At 41.7% G+C, this 21366-nt stretch overlaps 1 protein-coding gene across 3 annotated transcripts in view; it reads right to left on the reverse strand.

Moving 5' to 3' along the window:
• Positions 1-21366, reverse strand: part of FNDC3B (fibronectin type III domain containing 3B) — a 373090-nt gene that overhangs the window by 247061 nt on the left and 104663 nt on the right. The window lies entirely within an intron of this gene.

Consider the following 21366-nt stretch of genomic DNA (forward strand, 5'->3'; position numbering starts at 1 on the left):
AAACATGAATTTCAATTTCATACTAGAAACATCTGATATTTTTTTATCTCAATATTTTATTACCTTGATTTATACACCAGACAGAGGTACAAAAACAAAACAAAACGAAACAAAAACAAAAACAAAAACAAAAACCAGGAACTTAAATAATCACAAAGCCTTGGGCACCACCAGAGTTCCACGACTAGAACAATGCTGACCTCAAAAAGGCACCAGTAATGGATGGTGCTGAAGTGGAATTGGGATAAATGTTGTCTCCAATACTACCTTAAAAGTATGTGACCAAATGTGCTGAGGTCTCTTCCGTGGATAAAGCAGAGATACAGTGCACTGTTCTCCTCAACTTAGGGGGAAAGGTCCAAAACACAGAATCTACATCACGCCACTGCTCATTTAGAGAAAACGTTCAGATGAATGAAGATCTTAATAATGATGGATATCGCTCCAAGAAGGCATGCTATAAGTCTGACTTACACTCTTGTTCAGCTGGGTGGCACAGGGAGCACTGGGCCTGGAGGCAGGAAGACCTGAATTCCAATTCTGCTTCAGATACTTCCAGGCTGTGTGACCCTTTTTGCTTCAGTTTCCTCATCCATAAAATGAGAGATGTATATAACAGCACCTGCCCTAATTCCCCCAGGGCTGTTGTGAAGGCCAAAGCAGATAATAATTGCAAAGCACACAGTAGGTCTTATACAAATTATAGTTATTCCCTTTCTTCCTTGTAAAAGATAAAGAGTCCTGTTCAAAAATTTAAGCAGCCCTGGATTTGAATCCAATCTGTGACGTGTATTATCTGTGTGATAATAGGCCAAGTCCCTCAAACCTCAGTCTCCTCATCCCTAAAATAGGTGAAAAAACAACACCCACCTCACAGGATTGCTGAGGGGCATTAAACAAACTAACACACCTACAATGCTCTGCAAACCTAAAAGTCCCAGCTAATGTCAAGTCTTATTATTCTGTAGCAAGGTAACAATCAGAATTGATGTGTTCTCAACTTCACAAAGTACTTTATAAATACTATCCTCATTGGATCTTTGCAGCCCTCCTATGAAGTTAGGGTTCATTTTATCCCCATTTCACAGACAAGGAAACTAGGGCTGAGATAGGTTAGGGTCACCCATTTAGGAACTGGCTTCAAATTCAGGTCTTCCTGGAAGCTGCCTATATTTCTCTTAGGGCAAAATGTTTGGAGAAAACCCCTCCCCTTCACCCTTCATGTATTAGATGTTGTCGTGGTCTCTTGATCACGACAACTCCTTGAAAGCAGGAACTCTCTTGCCTGCTTGTATTAGTGCTGCCAGGCCTTAGCAGAGTATCAGACACAAGGTAAGTGCTTCATAAATGATCTTTCTACCTACAGAGATATTCTCTCTCTCCCCACCCCCGCCCCCAAACTAGCGGTCTGTTCCACTATCACTTACCCATTCTAATCTATCCATCATCTATCAACATACAGTTACAGACATAAATGCATTTGTGCATGTATATATATATGTATATATGACAAGCTGCCCACGCAAGCCCATACTAAATCCTCCAATTCTCAGACCTCTTTTCCAAAGATTTGTGTTCGCCACATGACTTATAATATTTCCACAGCTTAATTTCACTCAGCTAAACAGCGGAATTTTGGGAAAGCAGGCCATGCCGATCCCAAATACATGAAATATATTTAATTTCCCCTTTTCAAAGTCAGAATTTTCATTTGAAAGCAACAAGAAAAAGAAAGGAGGCTGATTTAGAGTTGAACGTAAATTAAAAGTGATCATTCAAGCTATAAAGCCAGTTTCAGGAATAATCATGTTTGAGTTGGCATCCAATTAAAGCAATTACCACGTGATTCTGTACATTACACTAATTAGGCAGAAGCCTACTGCCTTGTATAAAGTTTGAAAATACAAGTTGCATGTAATTAAAAATTATAAATGCTAACAGTTATTTCCAGCTGATACTGAGGCCTTCAAGAAATACTGATGAGAGCTCATTTCACTCAGAATCTCACTTCTCTGATAAATGGTTCCAAGGAAAACAAAGAGAAAAATTCATTCCTTCATCTTTAACTCTTGAACATTAGAGAAATCCCTTTCTTTTCCTTCTCTGAGCCATTCGCAACATCAATTGATTAAATACCAATCCAATGGCAGTGGATTGAGAAAATGAAAATGAAGAATCTTTTCCCTCTCTCAGGGGGTTAGGGGGTTAGGGAAGGGAGAAGCAGGCATGGGGTCCTTTAGGGGACTTCCCAGGGATCCCTTTGAGTCTGACTCCAGAAATTCTCACAGCAAGCTAAGTTAATTATTCCTACACCATACAAAGCAGTCACAAAATCATGGGCCTCCTAAATAATGGAGGGTAAGAGGAACCAGGTGAAAGAGTACAAGCTCTGGAGTCTTACAGACTCACGAGCCGTGTGACCCTGGTGTGCTTTGTTTCTTCAAGTCCAAACTGAGGGAGGTTGCAGTTAATCAATCAAGCGGTCAGTTAACATTTACTGAGTGCCTATATTTGTGAGGCACTGGGCTAAATTCTGGGGATAAACAAAGATTCAAAAGACAGATCCTGCACTCAAGGAGCTTACAAAAGACTCTAAGGTCTCTTCTAGCTCCAAATATACAATCTGCCTAGATGTCAGGGGCCATGGGTTCAAATTCTGGCTCTGCTTCATCTCCCATCCAACGATAGATTTATATGATACCAGGGTTCTAGGATGTTCAGGACCTCCCTCCATCTAGTCACTTTCCACCCTCAGTTTCTCTCTTCTGTAAAATCAAGGGAAGACAGTATAGACCACCTATAAGATCACAAATCTCTCCACTTTCAATGTGCATTAACCACATCTTCAGAAATTCCTCTGACCCTTGTCATGCATGGTATTCTAGTGGGCTTTTGTGCTGAAACTCACTGTCCCCCACGGAAGCATTCTTCCCCAGCAGACCACAGGCAGCTGTTCCCTCAGTTGCTCACAACAGGCTCCACATTCCAAGTCCCATCCAGCAAGGCACGGAGTCCTCCAGCATCACCAAGATGGACCCCATTTCTCCAAGGAGGGGAAGGTCTGGGGGAGAAAAGCTTTCAACCTAGCATTTCACAACCACCCTTGCCTGGGAGCTGTGAGTTCCTAGAACATTCACGCTGTTGGGTTGCCAGGGCAACCAGACTGTAATCTATCAAGGAACCTGGCAAGCCCCTGCATCCTAATATCCAATCTTTCTTAACCAATAATAGCGAAATGCCTCATTATCCCAGAACAAGTGATCCTTTGACTTGGCCACCAACACAACACACAAGGAAGGTAGCTTAGCATCAGGGGTAGCACAGCCACTGTCATTTAAACTCTTAAAGAATAAAACATTAAAAAAAAAACCCACCACACATCAGTCATATGACCCACACTTTCCTAAAAACAGGCACAAATGAGCCAGCAGCAGGACCTGGAACACAAAACCTGAGAGGTCACTGAGGCAGAGGCTAGAGCCCCAGGAGCAGCCAACCTTCCACCACCTACAAGACGTTTTTTTTGGTTAGAAGCAGACAATTATAAATTCTCTTCTATAGCAAACGTGGAACAAACACAGAACTCTGTCCAGGCCCCATCACGACTACCCATTCCTACTATTCTCTTTTTCCAAATTGTCCACAGTGAACTACTGGCTGTTCTGAATGAATCAACGAATGAATGAGCATTTTAAATTATTATCATGCACTAAACATTAGGGAAATAAATAAAAGCAAGCCAGACAGTGCCCCACCTGCCCTCAAAGAGCTTATATACAATTGGGGGTTCACAGAGTACAGACAGATTTCAGGAAGGTCTTTGAACCTGACTGAGAAAAAAAAAATCTACATTTTTATTTTAATATAATTAAAAAATGTAACATAATTTTAATAATGTATAATATGATGTAAATGCATAATTATATTATAGTTACATAATTTTATTCATATATACATTTACAGCATAATGATTTTCTTTGTAATTCTAGGGACTGTATTTTATGCATTTGAAAACATTACTCTGAGGTGAGCACAGGCTTCACCAGACTTCCAAACGGCTTGATGATTTAAAAAAAAAACAACAAAAAAACTGGTGAAGTTTTAACTCTGTTACTTGTAATAGAGTAAAACAAAAGAAACTGAGGAGCATGAGTTAGAAAGCACTGACTTTGGAGTCAGGAAAACCATCCATGGAATCCTGCCCCAGACATTTACAAGCTGCGCCTCAGTTTCCTCTTCTGTCAAAATGAGAGGGGAGTTGGACACTGTGAAGAAAACTCTACAGGCAGAAGTTCTGGATTCAAACCCTACTTCCAATGATTATCATTCATGTACGATCTTGGGAATAAGTCACTTCACCTCCAGCTCCATCGTTTGTATATCAGATGGCCTCTTGTGGTCTCTACAAATCCTGTGGTCTGTCTTATATGAGGGTCTGGTCTGGTCTGGACAGGAAGACAGAAATTCAGGGCTTTACTGTGTAATCCTCAGCTCCAAGATTTTCAAATATGTTAGCTTAGACTCCTTCCCATCAGACCATGGGAGGAAGTTCTGGGAAGTTCTGTGCTTGGCCTCATCTATCCATCTAGGTTTTTTATCCTGTTTGTACGAAAAGACCAAATGGTCAGTGTTAGAAAATGAACTGAGAACAGTTTATCAAGGCCTAATGAAAAATCAATGGCCAGCAAGGGGCTTAGATCGGTTTTCACCAGGCCCAGCAGGCATGGGGCAACTGGGCTTCTTCACCCAGAGGAAAGTGAATGTCTTCTTCCTTCCTTGTCAAGAAATAAAGATGGCGGCCCTCTAGGATTCACACTCTGGTAGCTGATTCCACTCCACTTGACTGGACACTTTGCCCCTAGAAAGTCATGCTCCTAGAAGCAGACTTCTCTGCATCTCTGACCATGAAAAAAATTGCTTAATTCATGTTTGTTCATTGACTGATAGATATCAGCCTATCCATTCAAGGCCTAAAGCCTTTCCCATTCCTTGTAACTGCAACATACCAAGGTAGTGAGCTCATACTTGATGAGCATTATTTGAAGGAATATTTTGTCTCATAATAGATATTCTATCATTCAATAGGTATTAATTTGATGCCTATTATATACCAGGCACTACACAGTGTTGAAGATACAAAGACCATGAATGAATGAGTGAATGAATGGCTCCTGCCCTCAAGGGGTACCTCTATTAGACATGGCAATACCTATGTAATATGCCTGTTCAAAAATATATACAAAACTGTACATACATATGTATGTGTACATGTATGGCAGTGAAGGCATTAGCTAAAGAAGGGATCAGGTGAAGTCCATCACACTACCTGAAGAATCAACTCACAAAATTCCAGCAAATGGAGAAAGAATAAATCAAAGAGTCCTAGATTTAGAAAAAAACCTTGGAATATCGGTTAGTCCAATTCCCTCACTCTAGAGATAAGATGACCGAGACGCAGAGAAGGGATAAGAACCAGACACCAAGGTCACCCAGGTTATAAGTGGAGCTGGTCTTTGAAGGCTAACTCTAAATATGGAGCTCCTGATTTCAGATCCCATCTGGACTAGGACCAGAGGCCACCCAACCTCCAAAGAGGAGGGGCCCACCCTTCCCTTCACAGGCAGCCTAGTCAGGCACCAAGTCTAAATTTGTCTCTTGGCAAAGAAATGAGCCTGATTCCTCTTCCATTCCATTAACTGAAGACAGCATGCCCCACCAAGAGGTGAGGGGCTAGTAAGGAGGCCATTTCTATAGGAGGAGGGAGAGATGAGATAGAGGTAAATGCTGGAGGGAACAGGCTGAGCGTGCAGATGACAGAGTGGAAGGGAGGGAACCCGCATCCTCTGAGACAAGAGAGACAAAAACACAGAGTGGTGTAGAGAGAGAGAATGAGGGAGCCCACTTGGAGCAGCCCCACAAGACCTTGGTCAAGCACTTATCATCACATCAGCAGTTTCTGAGAAAGCAAAGAATTTGCTGACAAATATGAAACTGTTGGTTCTGCAACATTCTAGAAAAGCTAAGCCCAAGATACTAGGCAATGTTAGCAAGAGACACCCCTTCTTTCCTGGCCCTTTGCAGATATCACCTCCCACCATCCAGGAGACCCCCCCAGTCTTGTCTACCAACATGACACACAGGAGGTCTTCCAAGATGAAACAGACCTTATTCTTAGACTGGAACCCAGAGATAGCTGAGAATATTTTAACGTGGGTGAGACACCATCCTTTCCCCTGAAGGTCTCCACTGCAGGCATACTGAAAGGATCACAGACTTGGAACTGGAAGAAATCTGAGGACAGACAGGTGAAGGTGCTGTGAGGCCCAGAGAGGAGAGGGGGACTGGCCCAAAGCCACACAGCAAAGCCACTGGATCGTCGACTTAGGGCCAGAAGACACCTCAGAGTCCAGCCCACTCATCTATTTAGGTCAGGAGACCGGGAAATGGATAGTAGGTAAAGTCACCTGCCCCCAGTCACTCAGGTAGGAAATGGAGCAGTTATCCAAGGCACAGACCTAGAACTCAGACCTCAAGCCTCTGCCTTCTCCCAAAGCCTAGCTGCTTCCCCAACCTGAGGTCCAGACTCTGCACGATTAATTCTCAGTCACACAACGGAAATAATTAGATTAACTGATAAACAGAAGCATGTATAAAATATACATATTTGTGTCTAATGGTAGCCATTTCTAGGACAGGACAGGATGGGGGTGGAGGGAGAGAAAAAAAGGAAAATAATTTAAAGGATATCTTTATTATATATTTATAAGGAATAGTGAGTTATATACTAGAGATTTGCAGTTTCATGTGCAACAATCTTTGTATTTTATTGTATTATGGAGATGTCTATTTTATGCCAAAAATTAAAAATAAAATAAATAAAGATTTAGAAGAAGTAGAATCTCATAGACAGTGAGCTCCCTGTGGCAGGGACAGTCCTTTGCCTGTTTTGGTACCACTAGGGCTTAGCACAGCGCCTGGCACACAGGAGGTGCTTAATAAAAGTTTAGTGACTATATTGGTCAATTTGGGGATCACTGAAGGTAGGGAAGGAACCTGCCCTCACACACATTAAGAACTCTAACTTCAGGTACAGTCAAAGATGGTGGTAATTCAGGCAGCTAACGTTTCAGGCCCTGGGCACCAGCACTCATAGTTCCGCCAGACAACCAACTTTCAGAGAAGCCCTGGCTGCTTCTCCAGAGTCTCTACCACCAGTTGTGGAGTCCTTCAGATGAAGTAATTAGCTGCATATTTTCTCATTTTACCTCTGGCACAAGTGACCCTGGAAAAGTCACTTAACTTCTCAACACCACAGGCAATCCCTTCAAACAGTGATGTTTACCCTGGTGTTCACAGAATCCCAAGGGTTTCATGGACAAATGTCAAGAGGTCTGTGAAGCTGGACAGGGGAAAAAGATACCTTTATTTTTTACTAACTTTTAACCAAAATTCAGCATTTCTATTGATTGTAATTTTTAAAACAAAAATATTATTTTAAGAAAAGGGTCGGTAAGCTTCCCCAGATCATAAATGGGGTTCATGACACAGAAGATTAAGAAGGAAGCCTGCCTTAAGACAAAAAGTTAAAGAGATTACTGATAACTCTGAAAGTCAAACACAAAGGTTCAAATCCTTGCCTTGGTGAGCCTGGCCAAGACATTTAACATTTCCGGGTCTCAGTTTTCTCATATGCAAAACAGACAGGTTGGATGAGATGACCTCTAAAGTTCTTGAGGAATGGAAAAAAATAATCCATTTCAACTGAGATAACGTATGTGAAAATTCTTCACAAACTTTTGAGGTGCTTTAAAATAAATGGGTACTAATATTATTAACTAGGAACTATATGGTTGATTCATTCAGTTTCCTTTGTATAAGGAAGTGGTGGGGGGAAGTGGAAGGAGAAATCACCATCTTATCCTGAACACACAGTCAGTTATCCAGAGGATCCAGGCCAAAGAGATATTTTTTTATAAAGAGCCAGAATCAGTCCATCAAGCTGGCTCACGGAATCACGGAATGGCAAGCTCTGGCTGGAAGACACCTGATTGGACATCTTGACCAAGTAATATCTGAACAGAAGCCCCTTCTCCCATATACAACACAAACCATGGTCAAGCCAATTCTGACCTGAAGACTGAGGAAAGTCACTCTATTCCCCTTCCAGATCCAATGATTTAATGATAGAAGTTTTTCCTCCCATCAAATCTCAAGCCATAGTTTCCACCCAATGACCTGGGACTTGCAAGCAAAGGCATAGAATAATCAATTGCTTAAAAACAAAAAAAAAAATTATTTTATTTTCCCCTAATTACACGTAAAAAACAATCTGTTACATTGGCTGTGTTTTAAGCTCCAAATCCTACCCTCCCTCCCTCCCTCGTGTCCCCCCTCCCTGAGACGGTAAGCAACCGAATGTAGGTTATACATATGTAATCATGTAAAACATTTCCATTTTAGTCATAATGAGTTGCTGCTTTTTATTTCATTTTTAATTATGAAATTATGTAAAATCTTAGTAAATATGAAAATATCAATAAAAGGAAAAACAGTCCTATCTAAAATTGTGACCTTTGTTTGCATAATTTTTTTAAGTGGGAATTAAACTGACCATTCTCATGCCAACACAGCCCTGCTGCTCCATGTCCCCATTCTTCCCTCTGTTCTCTTGGCTGTCTTTTTTTTAAATGTGGCGTGGCTAATTAGCACAGTGCTACAAACACAGATGCTGACAAAAAGGAAGCGTTTAATAAATGCTTTATCAACTGATGGATCCAACGGCTTTGGCACATGACAGCCTTTCCAATACTGAGAGGGTCGTCCATGCCCAAGTCTTCTCTCCTCCAACTGAAAACACCAATTCCCACTTAAGTGATTTGGAGCGAGCTAGGACCAGGGAGTCCTTCTAGTGCCAGAAATTCTTAACCTGGGATCTGTGAACTTTGAGAAAAATGTTGGTAACTGCATTTCAATATAATTGGCTTCTACTGTATTGCTGTGCACCTCATTTTATGTATTTTAAAACATTATTCTAAAAAGGGTCCACAGGCTTCACTAGAAGTCCATACACAAAGGTTAAAAAAAAGATCCCTCTTCTAGGCCAACTCTTTCCTTTTACAGAGAAGGAAACTGAGGTCTATACAGGTTAAGTGACTAGCCCGAGACGAAAAGTGGCAGAGAAAGTATTCTCCTCTGGCTCAATATTCAACATTCTCTAAACAAGCCTGCAACCAATCCTCACAGGGCATGACTTCAAGACCCTTTCCCCATTCTAGTCACCTCACACTCAGGAAACGACGAGACTAGCAGCCAGAGCTCCCCGCCTCAGTCATCTGCATTGTCAGATGGTACAGCATCATTAAGAGAGAAGATCTTGTGGGTGGAAATGAAAGATGTGCTCCCATGAGGCCGTTCTATCTGCCCAGTAGACAAAGCCTCCCAGGGCATCTCCCTCTGTTAGAATGTGACCTCCCGCAGAGCAGGCAGCCTTACTTTTTCCTCTGGATGCCCACCTATAAGCAATCCAGTTGCCTAACTTTCTCAAGCATTCTTTCTATAACTGGAGGACATGGGTTTAAACTCCACCTCTGACCTGGGGCAAATCACCTAAGTCCCAAGAGCCTCAGTTCCCTCATTTGTAAAAAGAAAATCCTGGGCCACACTATACTCTGAGACCCTTTCCAGGTCTTGAATTATGATTTCCCCAGCCTCAATAAACCTAATTATTTGTTTCTCTACTAGGCAGAAAAGAATGGGAAAAGATCATCACAATTAAACCCATAGAAGTTACTTTAGGTGGATGCAGTAAAATAAGTGTCATAACTCCTGAACACTGGACTTGGAAAACATGGGATCAAATCCTATCTAGGGCCCATACTAGCGTGTAACCCTAGGCAAGTCACTGAATTCTCTAGGCTTTGATTTCCTCATCTGTAAAAAGAGGAATTGAGTTGATGATGGCCGGTCAGGTTCTTTTCAGTTCTAAATCCATGACCCAATAAATTATGCCAGTGAATCAATGAACATTTATCCAGTGCCTATGACGTGGCAGGTACTGCACCACGCACAGAGAATACAAACATACAAGGCAGTCTCCATGAAGACTCTGTCACAAAGTACCAATGCTGACTAAAAACCAACAGACCCATCTAGAAGATGTCATCTTTGGAAGGGAAATGACTTTCCCATGAAGTCATCACAAACTGCACTAGTCAACAGAATGACCCGCCCTCAGAAGTATGACTCTTCCACCAAAAATTATTAGCTGGTCAGTATGGATCCTTACCCTTTACCATAATAATACACTTTCAATAAAAAAAAATTTTAAAAATGATTATTATGAGAAGAGATTCTTTCATTTAAGTATGAGTTTAACTCAAATAAGAAGTGGGTAATGTGATACAGACTCATCTTTTTAAGCCAGCCACAGACCCAGGCTTCAAACCAAAAAAAGTTGCACTTTGTTCAAATTCAAGCTCTTGCTTTACATAACTATTCAAAAGACCACAAAGGCCAAGTCCTTACTGGAGTATTTCCCCATATAGGAAAGACATACAGGGCAGGAACCGATGATCACCAATTTAAATCACCATTCATTTTGTCCAAATAATTTATTCCTCCTCCCCTCTCCCACTTCATTGACAAGGTTTCAATCAATCAACAAGCACTTTTTTTAAAATTAAGCATCTATTAAGTACTAGGGTAGATAATACAATGAAATATGTAACCCTTACTTTCATAAAGCTCAAGTCTTAATGGGGAAAGACAACAAGTACAGATGAAAATGCACAGAACAGTCTAAGTATTAAGTGGATAAAAATCAAATATATTGAGAGTTATTGACCAGAGGGTAGTTTGGGGATAAGGCACCAGCAGTGGGGACCATCAGGAAGGGCTTCACGGAGGCAGGTTGAGGTTGCTTGAGGGCAGCCTTAGGCAGCATCTATAGCATGGGGGGTGATGGCTGCGACAAAGGCAAGGGAAGCTCATAGCACAAGAGAGGAGAATATTAAAACCTGAGGACGTTGGTGGGATGAAAACATGGGAAAATGAGCTACTAAGTTAGGTGCCTTTCAGCATGAGTGAAGGAACTTCAATCTCCTTAAAGGCATCAGAGCCAACTTCAAGACCAATCCTTCAGGAACTAAGAAAAGTCTGGTTCTCACTTCAGCTCTTTTCTGCAAATGATTTTAATAATCTCATTGGACCAGGATTTCCTCAGCAAAGATGTCATCTAGTAAGCAGGGAAATGCATCTTTGGAGCACAAATTCCCATAAAAGTCATCAATTTTAATCTTGCATATTCATCAAACAACCTCCCCTTCCCCTGCTTCCAAGAACTGATCTGGATGCAATTAAATTGGTCCAATGTGCTAAGTAACTAGACTGTCATAGTGAAAAATATTCAAATTCATAAAACTTCCCTACCCCCTGAAAATTGTTGCTTAGAGTGTACACAATGATTTGTGTATACGTGCGTGTGTGTATATATGTATGTGTGTATAGAGGGGGTCTCAGGGTATGAGAGAGAGAGAGAGAGAGAGAGAAAGAGAGAGAGAGAGAGAGAGAGAGAGAGAGAATCATTGGAATGGGGAGAGGCTTGAGGCAGGCAGGTCAACCAATAACTATTACAAAAATCCAGGTGTGGGGTGATAGGAGATAAATTGGAAATCCTCTCAGAGAAAAGGCACGAATTTTAAGGGGGAATCAGGAAAGCCTCTTGCAGGAACATCTTCTGCTAAAATTTGAGATTGGAGGCCAGTCATTGAAAATGTCAGGGGTCAAGAGATGAAGTGTTGTGGGTGAGGAGCAGCCAGGAGGCCACTATCACTGCATTTCAGTGGGGAGGAAGGTGTAAGTAGATTGGTAAGATAGGAGGAAGCTAGGTTATGAAGGGCTTTGAATGTCAGAGCATTTTGCATTTCACCCTAGAGGCAGCAGGGAGCCACAAGAGTTTACTGAGTGGGTGGGGTTGAAACGATCAGACCAACACTTTATGAAAAGCACTTGGGCATCTGAATAGCAGATGGGAGAGGCAGACCATCACTGGCTGCTGCAAAAATGCAGGTGTGAGGTGAGGAGGGTCTGCACTAGAGTGGTGGCAATGTCAGTAGAGAAGAGGGTATATTCAAGAGATATCTCAAAGGTGAAATTAACAGGCTTTGGCAACAGCTTGGATATGGGGGCTGAGAGATGGGGAGGAATCCAGGCCAACTCCTAGGTTGTGAGCCTGAGGGACTAGGAAGATGGTGTTGCTCTTTATAGTAATCGGGAAGGTAAGAGGGAGAGAACGGACAGATACACACACACACACACACACACACACACACACATCATTTTACTATAACTACCAATCATTCTTACAAAAATAACATAAAAATTTAAAAACTGGAGAGATATTAGTTGGTTGTAGAAGGGCCATGCCATTACTAAGCCAGGAGGATGGTGTGTAAGGCAAAGGGAGGGGAGGATTTAGGGTTGAAAGATAATGAATTATTCTGGACATGTTGAATTCATTCAAGATGTCTACCAGACATCCAGTTCAAGATGTCTGAAAGACAATTAGTTGGAAATGTGAGACTGAAGGACAAGCAGAGGGATACAACTGAATAGGTAGATTTGAGAATCATCTGCATTGAGATAGTCATTAAACCCATGGGAATTGAAGAGATCACCAAGCGAAGGAGAATAAAGGCAGAAAAGGGCCCAGGACAGAACTCTGAGGAACACCTATGGTTGGAGGGCATGATCTGGAGGAGACATGGGCAAGAATGCAAGACTTCCTTGCAGGATGCAGGGATACAACCACTGGAGAAGAGGAATTGCAGCAGGACCTAAAGAAGACTCCAAACGGCAGACAATGGAGTCGGGGCAGGCATTCACAGATCCTTCACTTAAGAGTTGGAATGAACCTCAATGACCACTGGGGTCAAGCTGTAACTAGAAAGAATTCTCTCAACCAACTGGCCTGATTGTGAAAACCTTCAGGGCACTGAGGGGAACTGCTAGTTCCCAAGGCAGCCCATCCAACTTGGGGACAGTTCCAATTATTAGAATGACTTTCCTGACATAAAGCTGAAATTTATCTCCTTGTAATGGTCATCATGACTATCAGTTGCTCCTTCTGGAACCAATCCCTCTTCCAGGGATAAATATCTACTGTCATGTCAGCACCCCCTAAATCTTTCCTTCTCCAGGCTAAACATCCTTGGCTACTTCAGTCAATCCTAATAAAGCAAGAACCAAGGCCTTTCCCCATCCCAACTGTCCTCCTCTGGATGTCTTCTCAACCAATTTCCTTCCTAAAATTGGATGAGTAGAACTGAGCCATGACAGAGTTGAGTAGGAATCTCATCTCTTTCTTCTTGAATGTTAGGCCTCTATGAACACATTACATTTCCTGGATGCCAGAGTACACCACCAAATTGGTTACTCCATTCAGAACAAAGGCAGAGGGGCAAAAAAAACATGGAACCCAACAGAAGGAATATTGGCTCTGGAGTCAGACAACCTGGGGTCAAGTTCCTCCTCGGGTGCCATCTGTGTGACCTTGAGCAGGTGGGCCTGAGTTCCCTCATCGATATTGGATAACATCCTTGAAATCTTTTCCAGGCTGAATTCTGTGAACTAGGATGACTGAAATCTTGAACTGGTCTTGTTAGCAGACATCCACATGTACATATTCCAACAGATGGCTGGACATGTGAGAATGGACTTAAGTGAGAAATTGAGGCCAGGAATGAAATAACATTGGTCATGGAAAAATGTTCTTGTTCTTGAAACTAAAAGAAAACATGGGTGGCAGGACCATGCCCAACACCTGGTCATTGGCCAAGCTTCTGACTCAGTCTTCCTTGTCTTCATTCCTTTTCCTTCATGTGGTGGCCAAATCAGTAAAGTGAGTTATTCATACTACCCCCACTACCTGCCCAAGAAGACCCCAAAATCATACCAATAAGCTCAACATTTCAAAGGTTTAGGAGTTCATTTCTATTACCCAGGTAATTTTTTTCAACCCTCCACCTTATTCTGGCTACACAAAAATAATCTCCATTATTAATGTCTTATTCGACAAAGATAAGTGTTCCTTTTATTTCCTGACTAATTCCAAGGAGAATAAACGCACAGCTCAGCATTAGCTGGCACTCCGATTATGACAGGAAATAGGTTTTTGCAGAAGAGTTTTTTAAAGTAACTTCATGCGTTTAGGCAAAATACTCTGTAGGGACCAAGGAAGACTGCAGAGCTTTTCCACCCCCCCATTTCTACTCAGGAACACACCAAAGAGCAGCCAACAGTCTCCCTCCTAGATCAGCAAGGGGGGGTGGGGGGGGGGGGATTAGTCTGGACTTTGCCACAAGCCAGAGGAATGACCCTGAACAAGTGATTCTGCCTACCTGTGCTCCCTCTCCGCTCATTACTGAGATGACAGGGCTGCATCTGAGGAAGAGTTCCTAACTTAGGATCTTTTTCTTTAAAGTATCCTGATAGCATGTTTCCATAAATCATAGGTTTTCTTTGTAATCCTCTTTACTTCATTTTTGTGCATAAAAACATTATTGTGAGATGGACTTCTTAGACATCCTCAGATGCTACGAGGCCCATGGCAAAAGTCAATTTAAGATCCCTGGATGAGAGACTCTTTCCAAAGGTCCCTTCCAGCCCAAGCAAGCTGTGGTTTTACAGAGTCCATTCAACACAACAAGAAGATTCTCTCTGAAGAATTTATCACAGATGAGTTCTCCTCTTACTGGGATAACGTCTGAAAATTTCACAAACACAGCAGATACACAATATTCCCACTAACATCTCCATTTCTCTCTATATTTCTCAGACACTGAAAAATTTAGACATCTACCCCTCCTTCCTCCCCAGCTGTTTTGAAGGAAGTGATTTGAGGTTAATGAGGAAGCAAACTTCTAAGCTGTATTAATTATGCCAATACTATGTGGTTCAAGTTCAGTGATTCCTAGTTAACCTCACTTTGGTAACAAAGCTCAAAACGGAACAAAACTCTGGAAACCCAAGTCACGCAGGTTTGACTGAATGAAACGTTTCCCTTGAGATCCTTTAGGATGGGCCCCAATTTGGTCTCAAGTCACCGCTCTCAGGGGAAATATTTCATTCAATCGCACTCCTGTTTTGCACATATTAATAAAATCTAAACCAGTCAAAACTACTCTACTTTGAGATTTTTCTGACTGGATGGCTTTACAGCTGATATCAGTCCTCCCACATTACTATACTCTGTCCAGGTACCAGGATGGAAGCAGCAATATGGTGCAGAGTAACAGTATTTTGAAATAGTTCCGCCTCCTTCAACATTATAGATTAAGGGGGAGAAAGGTCCTGAGAGAGATCAACACTGCACAAGGAGTCCTGAAACAACCCTGTGATTCAAACCCAGGGCCTCTGCTTCTGAGATTTCCACTTGATTTTTACTTTAAATAAATAAGCGTATTTCAACATAACTGTTGTCCTTTGTAATGCTCTGTCCTTTGTAATTCTCTGTATTTTATCATATGCATTTAAAAAACATTATTCTGAGGAGTTCCCAGGCTTCAGCAGACTGTTGAGGTGGGGTCCATGACAAAAGAAAAAAGGTTCAGAATTCACGTTCTATCAGAAGGGTCAATACAGAGTCTTCCAACATTCCCAACAGCAGGCAGAACCAGGTGAAAACCTAACTGAGAAATGTTTACAACATAAATAAACATTCAATACAAGGCAGATAATGTTAATTTGTGGTTTTCTAAGTCAATCTGCTGCCCCAGGGATCTGAGGCTATTTGAGTTTGATACCACTTCTGTACACAATGAAGTCTCTTTCCAGGTGTTTCCCCCCATCTGCAGAACTGTTTGGATCACCATGATCGATTGTTCCTAATTAAAACTCTTGGGAGAGGAGCCAGAATTAACTAAGAGGGCCTGGAAGCCACACTTAAGGGAAATCTCCCACCCTGCATTCAAGGCCCAGGATTCTGATGAGTTAAATCTGTTGCCCAGCTTTGGACTCCAACCCTTTCCATCACTGCCACATGCCCAGTGCTATAGTTTCAAAATATAATGAATGAACCAATAACAAAATTGATAAATGATAAAAATAAACCCCAGAGTTAGACTGCACGGAGGACTTTAAGGCATATAAAGGCACCTGACATACCGTGTCTAAACTTCACAACTACCATGGGAGCTACAGGGATGATTATTCCCATTCTACTACTGAGAAAACTGAGACTCAGAGAGGACTCATGACCACACCGAGCCAATGAGAGAACATACGTAAAGCACTTTGCAAACATTCAAGTGTTACACGTTCCAGATACTATCCTTGTTACTGTGGGCCTGAGAGTTAACAAGTATCCTTAGAAGTAGGATTTAAATCCAGGTATCCCTGACCACCCAAGCTAATTCTTCTCACTAAGCACAGTGCCTCTAAACTCTGCAAAGAGGCTCTCTACCTTAGAACAGCAAGTGCCTTTTACATGCCTGTGATAAACTGCATATGATTTCAAGATGCAGGAGATTCCATTCATGGTATCCTGGTCTGAGAGCTGGGAAGGCCCTTTGAGATAATCCCCTGTATTATATAGAAAAGGAAACTGAGGAAGCCCAGGGAGGTAAAGCAATGTCCTTGCCAACAGTCACATGGAGTACAATTCTGAATCTAGGAAGCCAATGCTCTTGACATCGGGAAGTCCTAACACAACTACACAGATGAGTGTTTAAGTACAGAAAGTGCTTGAGAATAGGTACACAGACTAAGAATTCCAGGCCAATACACACAAAGTGCTGTCCCTAAGTGCTCTTTGAGGCAGATTTGTGCTAACCAATTCCATTTTCTTCGTCAGAGCTGATAGGATCTTGGACAGCTGTGTGGCTGGGCCCCCGACATTCCAACCAAGAAGCATCGATGACCTCCTCTGTCCCTACAGACGTCCAGACTAACCTACAGGACCAACCTATTCCAGATCTCCCTCTCTTTCTGCACCAAGGCCAGACTCAGAAACCACATAGCTCTCAGCAAATAGGAAAATGAGGAATCAAGATTTTCCAAGCAGCACATGCCCTCCTCCTCATCCATGAACACACAGCATTCTATGCACACCTCCCTAACTCCAGGGCCTGTTCATACACTATGACATCAGAAGGGGAAAATGAGCCAAGTTTAGAACTCCATCTGGGACACATAACGTACAGGCACACTAGGACTTCTTTTGTTTATATACACGGGGGAAATATGTCTTGGTGGTAAGTGAACTCACTCTTAAGATTTATTTCCCAAGGCTTCCAAAACAATATTCCACCCCCTGAAGCAAATCCATGCATCCAGGTCTCTTTACAAAGTTATGCGTAAGTGATTTTTAACAGGGCACATGATTCTGAAACATATAATTAACAACTAAGTGGAGGTAGAAACCCAAGGAGCTCTTAATCAATTTACAACAAAGAAAATGGGGAAATCACTTTCACAAATGGGGTGGGGTGCCATGGTCGACTGTGCAAATACTGTGCTATGAGTAATTATCTAAAGGTCTCCCATTCTTCATCCTAGGAAGGAGAAATGAAAGACAGTTAAAAACAGCACAGCTCAGCCATTCCATTGTGATACCTCAATGGTTCTGTGATCTCGTTGATCAACACTGGATTCTGTACACAGCTTCTTCGCTGTGCCGTGCACAAGACTCTCTATTTTCTACCTCTGGGCACATTCCCTGGCTGTCCTCCTTTCTCAGAATGTTCTCCTTCCTCTCATCTCTGCCTCCTGGCTTCCCTCAAGTCTCAGCAAAAATCCCACCTTCTGCAAGGAGTCTCTCCTAGAATCCTCTTTGTGATTATCACCAATTTATCCTGTAGGCATTTCATAGGCACACATTTGTTTGCAGGTTGTCTCCTCCGTTGGAATGTGAGCTCCTTGAGGGAAGGGACTGTTTTTGCCACTTTCTCTGTATCCCCAGTGGGTTCTTAATAAATACTTAATAACCCTAGTTGCTTTGGCTTGACTACAATCAATTCCATGCATCCCTTTCCTGTACAAATCTAGTCCACATTTTCCTATATCCTCTCCTATACTGAACAAAATGGTGGTCTTCCCATTCCATCAGTTACGCCTCATTGTGTCATTTACAGAACGAGTACCTCTTCTCTTCTCCCTACTTTCTGCCTGCTGTCTGGGCAAATTTAAATATGAATTCTTTGTCCCTTGTGGTATTCTGTGACTTGCCTGATTTCAGAGAGAATTATCAAAAGGGAGAAGCTTGGCAGTCATTAAAATTGCTGTATGTTTTTCCAAAGACACCCTAGTCATTTTTTTTTAAAGAGGAAAGAACAAGTGAAAAAAAATTGACAAATATAAATGTGTAGGGAGGAGTACTTCATGATTTCAAGGATTCCACGGGCTTCTCTCACCAATACAAATGACAGTTCCTCACTGCCGCAGAAGGGAGTGTTTATAAGATGTTGTGACCAAAAAAATCCATGACCCTTCAGCCAACCTGGAGATGAGTCTATACAAATGAAATTGGACTGGTCTTCAAATAACATATAGAAAACATGTTGACAAGCACTTATAAAATCTAGGACAAAGATAGACTGTCTTTGTTCTATATATTACATACAGGTGTGCATGCATATGTGAGTGCATCAGAATTATAAACTCCTTGAGAAAAGGGACTTTCTCACTTTTCTGTCTATATTCCCAGCACTCAACAGAAGCTGAATAAATAGTTTTTCAATGGGAAGGGAAGAAATATTTATTTAAGCACCTACTATGGGCCAAATGTTACAAACATCTCAACTGATCCTCAACTACCCTATGAAGTAGGTGTATCATCTCCATTTTACAGTTGAGGAAACCGAGGCAAACAGGTTAAGTGAATTGCCCAGAATCACACAGTACCTGACACTGGATCAGAACTAAGATTTTCCTGACTCTGGGGCCAGCACTCTACCCACTGCACCAACTAGTTGATTTTACCATTTGTTAACTAATATCATTAATTTGTAACATTAGTTCATTCATGTATTTGTGTGTATACATGTGTATATGTATGTATGTGAATACAAGTTGTTTAAAAGATATTTAAGATGAAAATTATCAATTCAAACATTAAAACTTAAAATGCAAAAAAATCTCTACTTCTTCAAAATCCAGTAGACTATTTGATAATCTACAATAACTTTGCTCCCAAATATGGAAGCTACTGCTTCTTCAGTCTTTCAGGTAGGGAAGGCACAACGGAGATTCCCTGTCTTTCCCCCTATTATTGCCCCTTAGGGACTCTGGCCCACTTTTTGTTTCACTATGGAATGTTCCATCCCCTGCCCCCATACCTTTGCTCAAGCTGTTCCCTCCCTCCTCACCATCATCTCTTGAAATTCCTGGCTCCCTTCAAAGTTTGACTCAGGTAACATCTTCTCCATAAGGTCTCTGCCAATCCTACTAGTTCTTAATGCTCTCCCACCACCAATACAAAAATATCTTGTATTAATCAGCCTTATATTTTGATTTTACTTATCTGTGTATATCTCCATAGTAAAAATTAAGTCATTTGATTTTTTGTCTTATACCCCAATGCCTAGAAAAGTATCTGTGCAGGCACTTGTTGAACAGGACCAAATATTACGTTGGAAAACATTCCAATATGGCCTCACAATAGACTGTTTGGTGCAACGGAAAGAGCACTGGTATCTCTGGTGTTTATTGCCTCTGCGGCCTTGGGCAAGCGACTTAAAATTCCCTGGCTTAGTTCCCTCGGTAAACTGGAGGTGCTGTCAATGACACGGCTGCGGTACTCCTATCCATCCCCCATGTGCTGGGCCAGATGCGGCCCAGCTCAGCTACACAGAAAAAGGTGTATCACCAGATACTGTACAGGTGAGTGAGGAATCTGGGGAGGCAGGGTGATGATCCACAAAATTAAAAGCACACAAAATGGCCCTCAGTTTTATTGACATGCCATTTTTGTTTCTGCTAGGATGGCAGAGACGGAGTCAAGTAGTGCAGTGCACAAGAGTGACAGGTCTGGAGTCAGAAAGATTCATCTTCATGAGTTCAAATCTGGCCTCAGACACTTACTAGCTATGAGACCCTGGGTAAGGACTGTTTGTCTCAGTTTCCTCATCTGTAAAATAAGCTAGAAGATGGAGTCATGAAGAGTCAGACACCACTAAAAAACACTAAACAATGACAACATAAGGGCAGAAGTGGCATAAAAGGGAGTGGGATGTGTAAAAATTTTAGATTAGCTAAAACAAGAAATTAACTCAGTACTCAACACTCAATGATTGCTACATCTTAGAAATAATATATATAAAATAATATTAAATATTTTAATTACATATGACCTATAAAATAATAAATATTAGAAGTAATACATATTAGAAAAACACAAATTCATACTGACATCCATTTTATAAAATAAATGAGAAGAAAAGAGAATGAGGCTAAATAGAAGGATGACTAAAGGTTCTCCTCAGAGAAGCAAATAAAGAACGTTAGAAAGGCATGTGTTCAAATCCCACCTTGGAAATTTATTCAATAAGTGACCACAAAAAAGTCAATAAACCTTTGAGCCTCAGTTTCCTCATCTGTACAAGTGGGGATTGGAGCAGATGGCCTCTAAGGTCCATTCCAACTCTAGATCTGTGATAATATGGCATGGTTGGTTTCATGGGCTCCATGGCAATAAGAAACATGCTTGCCTAGGACACTTAATGATCATACCATGCAGATCACACAAAGAAATGTAACCAAATGGGCCACCACGAAGATGACTAGGGTTTATATGCCAACAACCACTATAGAACATAAAACAGGAAAAGAATTCCATGGCAAACTAGCCAAGAATATCCATGACTTCAATGTGCTAGTGGGCACAGGAAGGATGGCAAAAACTTGTGGAAAATGTGGTTCAGGACTGACGGAGACTCAATATGAGTAAACCCATCAGCAGTTCCAACTTGGTACATCATGGTGACTCCATCCCAAGGCTGGAATGCAGCAGAAGACGAAGGCATCAAACATGAAGAAAAATGAAATGTTGGCTACCTACAAAGCAGGTATTTCACAATCATCAGGGTCTATGGAAGTGTGCAGGCACGCAGAGTCAGAGAGTTGTGACTGGCCAAGGCCACAGTAAAAATCCAAAGAGGAAGAGAACACAGATGAGAAGACACTGCGTACAATTACAACAGTGGAAATGACCTATCTAAAGCTATACATTGGACAAACACCACCTAGTAGAAAACCTTTAATGATTAGTTGCCACAGTGAGGAGGTCAAAAGCGTCCAGAAACCATCTCTGTCAGCCAACTCTAACTTGCCATCAAAGATAAATGGTGGCCAAAAGTAACACTGAAGGACTAT

This window comes from Notamacropus eugenii, chromosome 6, assembly GCF_028372415.1.
Source record: "Notamacropus eugenii isolate mMacEug1 chromosome 6, mMacEug1.pri_v2, whole genome shotgun sequence".
Classification (NCBI taxonomy): Eukaryota; Metazoa; Chordata; class Mammalia; order Diprotodontia; family Macropodidae; genus Notamacropus; species Notamacropus eugenii.